This window comes from Fundulus heteroclitus, chromosome 23 (genome assembly GCF_011125445.2).
Source record: "Fundulus heteroclitus isolate FHET01 chromosome 23, MU-UCD_Fhet_4.1, whole genome shotgun sequence".
In the NCBI taxonomy this organism is placed as follows: domain Eukaryota; kingdom Metazoa; phylum Chordata; class Actinopteri; order Cyprinodontiformes; family Fundulidae; genus Fundulus; species Fundulus heteroclitus.
Genome location: NC_046383.1, coordinates 28697257 through 28703256, shown reverse-complemented (window position 1 = coordinate 28703256; position 6000 = coordinate 28697257).

Sequence of the window (6000 nt, the reverse complement as noted above, 5' to 3'; positions counted from 1 at the left end):
ATGGAAAACTGGTAACGCTTGAAAATATATTAATCGAGAAATAATAAGACATTTTTTCGAAGTCTGACCAGCCTCTCCCGACAGAGATTTCTGTCGAGTGTTTGACTCAGGGTAAAGGCTTCTGAGCTTTTTAACATGAAAAGGTCAGGGTACGCAGGGATTTACCCCAGAAATTACTCTGGATATCCATTAGTCCAGCTTTCTGAAATGGGGCCCAGATGAAAACAAAAATACAAATTCTGTGTTGTGGCAGATTTGGCTCTATGACATCACAAGAAGTTCAAGATGAACTGTTGGCATTAGTGAACAGAGCACAAATAAAAACAATAGAAAAGGGAATCTGATTAAAGACATGAAAATAAAGAAGAAAAAAGACTGGAAGATATTGAAAAGGTTATAAATTAATTACATTAGGTGAGGTAATGAGAAGCACTTAGGACCTTTTTTATTGCTTGGGTATACTTACAGTATATAGACTGAATAATATTTCACAATAAAATCGCTAACTTAACCATAACATGTTCTATAAGTGACAAATTTTGTGAGGTCAGTTTGATTAATTTTAAACTTCTACCCAGAAAAGTCTAGCTAAGTAGCTTTGATAGCATGGATGGAGTAAACTTGTGTTGTTAACAGGAGCTGACATGTCATACAGAGAAGCCAAAACAGACAAAAGCCTGTTTAATAATCTGGATTAAATTCCATCCATATTACCTTCCACCACTTGGTTACCTTCCACCTTTTGCTGAAATACTGAATAGTGCTAAATAGCAGAAGATCTTAGGGATCCTTTTTCTTAACTTTTGCATCCTTTTCATCCCATCACGTCTCCTGTAAAGGACAGACTTATTAGGCTTGGGCCAGAGGCCAATCATTATCTTGACATCGTCTGATGTAAGATCCGATACCATTCTCACTACTTCCTTGTCGAGACGGGAGGGGTCAATGAGTTGCCTATTTTTAAAGAATCGGAGAGGGAACTGTGGAGCCTGAATTCTGATATATTGACGTCATTGACATATGTAGCAGATTGTGATTTGAATTCGTAAATCCTCATTATAGCCTAACGCTGTCTGAGGACACCATTATTAACACAGAGGGAGGCTCAGATGCCCCCATGAATACTAAAGCCCTGTTTGCCTTCATTGGAGGATTTGCTCCAAAATCGATTATAAAAATATGTACTCTCCATCAGTGTGAGAATTTGACATTGCCATAGCTGAAGTTTTTTTTTTTTTTCACCCACTCAGCACATTAGGAAAAATGCTAAACTCTAGACTTAAGTTACTTAAATTGTCTCAAACTTTTACTTCAATATCCATGGCATCATCATCATCTTCATCAGATTAGTCTGGTTTAATCCCAGCTCTGCCAAAGATCATAATATTTTACAGCCAATGATAATCTGGAAATAATGTGCAAAGTTTGAGTCAGCAAAGCTGCACTCCTCATCATCTAATTTAGAGGCATTCCATTATGCATGCACACACACTGGTTCACAGAGATACACAACCCGGTGATGCCCTTGCCCCTTTCAGTGTTTGCAAACATAGCTGTGCTAGAAGCTTCTGGCTGGCCTCTTTACTGCTAATCAGGGCCTACCACACACTCGCAGCACTAATGCCATGAACACAAGGGCGACATTAAAACAGTCAACAAGTTCTTCAAAATAAATTAACAAATGTTGTTGATCGATTATCCCATCATATCATCTTGCTTAGATTAGCTTTTTCTTCAGCAACCTTAAACTCACGTTCAGTTTATTTGGCAAACATGTTCAAATGCTTGTTAAGGCGATAATAAATCTGCCAATCACATGCACTATATCTATATGTGGTGAAGACGACTTCCTGTAGTTCCAGCAGAGCAACAGAAAGATCAGATAGAAAGACAATTTAAGTGACTTTGAATGTGGTTGTTGGTGCCAGAGGGCTGTTCTGAGTACTTCAGAAACTGTTGGTCTACTCAGATTTCCAAATACAAACAAATGTCGGGTTTACAGAGAATGCTCTGAAAGATGACAAAACACATATTGCGAGCAGCAGTTGTGTGAGTGAAAATGCATTGTTGGTGTTAGAGGGCAAAGGAGAACACAGTAGACTGCTTGGAGGCGATAGAAGGAAAAAAGTAGCTCAAGTAACTACATTACCACCCGGGTTTTCAGAATACCATCTTTGAATGTGCAACACGTCTAACCTTGACATGTTGCGCCTTGAAGAAGACGGGCTGCAGCAGTAGCAAAATTGGACAAAAATGGGTTGGAACAACATGGCGTGATGACTCTCATTTTCAGCTGGAAGATTCAGAGGGTAAGCTCAGAAATTGGGGTAAACGACATAAAAGCATGGTTCCTGTCTTGAACTGACAGATAGAAAGTTAGTGGTAGTGTAATGGTGTGGGGCAGCCTTTCCCCAAGTCCAGACTCAGGGTCATGCTGCAGGAAATGAAGACCGAATAGCAGAATTTGACATATAACATGTAAAGTACCCTAAATGTTGGTCATTTGTGCATTTGACATAACAAACCTTCAAAGATTTAAGTGTCATATAAGTGTGCCCATTTACCAACCTTCAAAGTGGAACAGCACTAAAAGAAAGCCTGTCTTGTTGGCTGCTTTCTCAGCCTGTCGGTTCTGTGACTCTCTCTGCCGGAGCTCAGCTCTCCCTCAGATAGACAGACAGCCTTCTGATAGAGACCTGACTGCAGCGTAGCACTGTTCCTTAATAACTACGACTTGCGAGGCAAAAGGCTTAGAGCACTGTCATCATTAAAGGTGCACAAGTCTGAATACTTTTACATTACCACTATAGATAATTTTATACCGAAAGTGGGCAATTTAGGTTCACATCCACAGAGTTGGTTTATAGGAAGGACTGTCATATGAAACGTTGGCTGCTTTTTTACAACAAAAACAATTACAGATCTGTGACAAGTATTTTTTTTAATTTCTAATGAATGTGAGGTTATTTTTCAATTAAACTGTTGAAACTACATACATTAAAACCATATGATTGGATAATCTGCTGCTCTATTGGCCTTTATTTAATAGTTGCTGGACAGGAAGAAGAGCAGCGAGAGAAGGGGAAGGCATGCAGTAAATGGAACCAGGGCCAGGAATCTGTAGCCTCTGCATGTGGAGCACCTGCTCTACCGTTGATCCATGTGGCCCCCTTGATTAGATAATGTTTTTTAAAGGAGCAATAAGGGAAATTTCATTATTTTAGAAAGAAAGAACTAAAAAATAGGTATGTCAAGAACTAAATGTAATGTTTCAGATGGACTACGGTGATGTCACACCGCATCTCTCTATGTTGTTCTCCAGTCTCTTGTTTACAAAGCCAGGCCGACCACGCGTGCGTGTACGTGCACGTGAACAGCTGCCTCTCAGGGCTTAGCCCCTAACATGCCCTAAAATGCCATGGTCAGAGCAGCGCAGCAGATCAAGATGTTCTCTTACTAACAGCATTATTAAGTTATGAGTTACCTACTTCTTCACTAGAAACATTCCTCTGAAAGGTGAGGCTGTTTTGCTGTGTATTTATCCTTTACAAATATACATATAGGAGGCGACACATGAGATGAGAAAGGAGGGATTGAGTGGCAGATGGAATGAAAGTCGAAAAGACGCATGGCTTGTCACACATCTTGTTTTGGTCTCTACACACAGTGCTCAAGCCCCACCTAGTGGTGAAATTTCACTTATTGCTCCTTTAAGGTTAAAGAATGTGTTTGCCTTACAATATATTCCAATATGAACAATGAAAATATTTAATCAATTGTGTAACAGCGAATCATTGCATGTTACTTTCAGAAATGTAAATGCTATTTGTTTTGCTTGTCAGTTTTAGTCCACACATAGCAGGATATCTGGGAAAAGCGAGACATTTTTATGCAGTGCCTTTCAGCCACACACAAATGGCCTTATATATCCATTAAATGATCCTAAAAACTCCGGCCAAAGTGGAGATGTATAAACGCCCTTGTTTCGAGCCTGCTTGTGTCCATTAAAACACAAATATTAATGTCCGGCGCATCACGGTCTGCGACGAATATCACTGTTCTGCGGCACGCATGTGCGACAATTGTTTATACACTTGGCCATATGGTGGACTTAAAAGTTATTCCCAATTAACACTGTCTTGAGTTTTAGTAACTTTAGATTCTAATATGGTGTCTGTCCACAACATCGAACCTCCAGAGCCATAATTAATTCCTAACAGGAAGTGGTGGTTGTTTTGAAGGATTCTGATTGGCTGATAAAATTTTATCTTGCGGTAAACTGCCCCCCATGCGTCTGCCTTATTTTAAAAATGCTCAGTGGCATTTTTCTGTGTATTGGTATGAAAACTTTTCTAAAAAAAATCTCCTGTGTGTATGGTATTATTTTTAAAAATGGTGTCGGGTGGTATTTGTCTTTTTAAAAACCCTGCTATGTGTGGACTAGGCCTCTGACAGACTTAACCAGCAGGGGCTGCACAGCTAGTAGCAATGTTGTCTTACACCTAGAAGGTTCTGGGCTCGAACCCCAGGTTTGACCTGTGATCTTTATATATGAAGTGTGCATGTGTGGGTTCTTTTGGGTACTCTGCCTTCCTCCCACAGTCCAAAACATAACTGTTTGGTTAACTGGTTACTCTAAATTGCCTTTAGGTGTGAGTGTTCATGGTTGTTTGTCCTGTGTGTCTCTGTATTGCCCTGCGATAAACTGGCGATCTGTCCAGGGTGTAGCCCTCCTCTTGTCCAATGAACACTGGAGATGGATGGATTTAGTAGGATTTTTCCCATTCCTAGGTGTTCCAGACCTTTAACATTATCCCAAAATCAGATTTGGATCTTTGAACATGAAAACCCCTGATGTGTGGGGTGTTTTTCTTGGCTCACTTATGGCCATTTATTACCAAAAAAAGCATTATTCAAACAGTACAGCCTACCTGGGGAATTTTGCTGACGATGTTCACCCCTTTATGACGACAGTGTGCCCACCTTCTAACTACTGCTTCCAGCGGGACAATGTGTCATGTTACAAATCTCAAATCATACCAAAAATAGCAATGAGTCTGTCATATGAGTATAGGTCAAAATCTCTGAAGCGTGTTTCAGACACCTTGTTGAATCCGGGCCACAAACAAAACAGTTCTTAAGGCAACTGGTCCAACTCAGCACCAGAAAGGTGTACCTAGTACATTTACTGTTGAGAGTCTGTGTGTAACTTTAAATAGTTTAACTGTAACAGCACTATGTAAAATGTCTCAAACTACACTTGTTTCCTCATAAGTGAATTTTATCCAGAAATTCCTGAAAAAGGATTTGTGGTAGACTTTCAGATGTACATTTTTTCCCACTCCCTTTAAATCCTTTTTTACATTTTCTCAACAACAGCAGTTTGTTTATTAAGCCACTTATTGTTGACCTATGACTCATTCAGACACAGAAAGGATGAATCAGTGGGATTTATGTGCATACCAGGCAAGTTAGTGAATATTGCATTTCAAATTGTATTTCTAAGCTTTGTTACTTGCAACTTAAGACAAACACGCAGATCTGTTCATATTTATTTTAATACATCTGAAAAAAAGATGCAGGCATTTTACAGTTTGACAGAAAAAGTAATTGTCCATCTGCTAAGTCATTGCAAAAGATCAATTCACCAGGACCAACATTTGAATTACACCCACCATTTGGTCCATTGTCCTCCGGTTATTCAACTGAGAGGTGCCAGGTTAAGGAGGGAAACCTAATTTATTGCCCCGCAATGCGCTTCAGCTCCTTTCCTAAGGATTTGTTGCTGATGAGGAAAGTATGGATAAGTAGTTTCTCATGTGAGTAAAGAGTTTGCCCTTTTAGTGCCAGAAAAAACTTATGAAGCATCAGATGCCCCAAACACCTCAACTGACTAATATTGACATGGAAGAGCTGTGACTAATTCCAGCTTCCTCCAGATGACAAAACTCAGACTGCACACATCCGGATAGGACTCCCAACCCAACCAAGTCCCCAGTG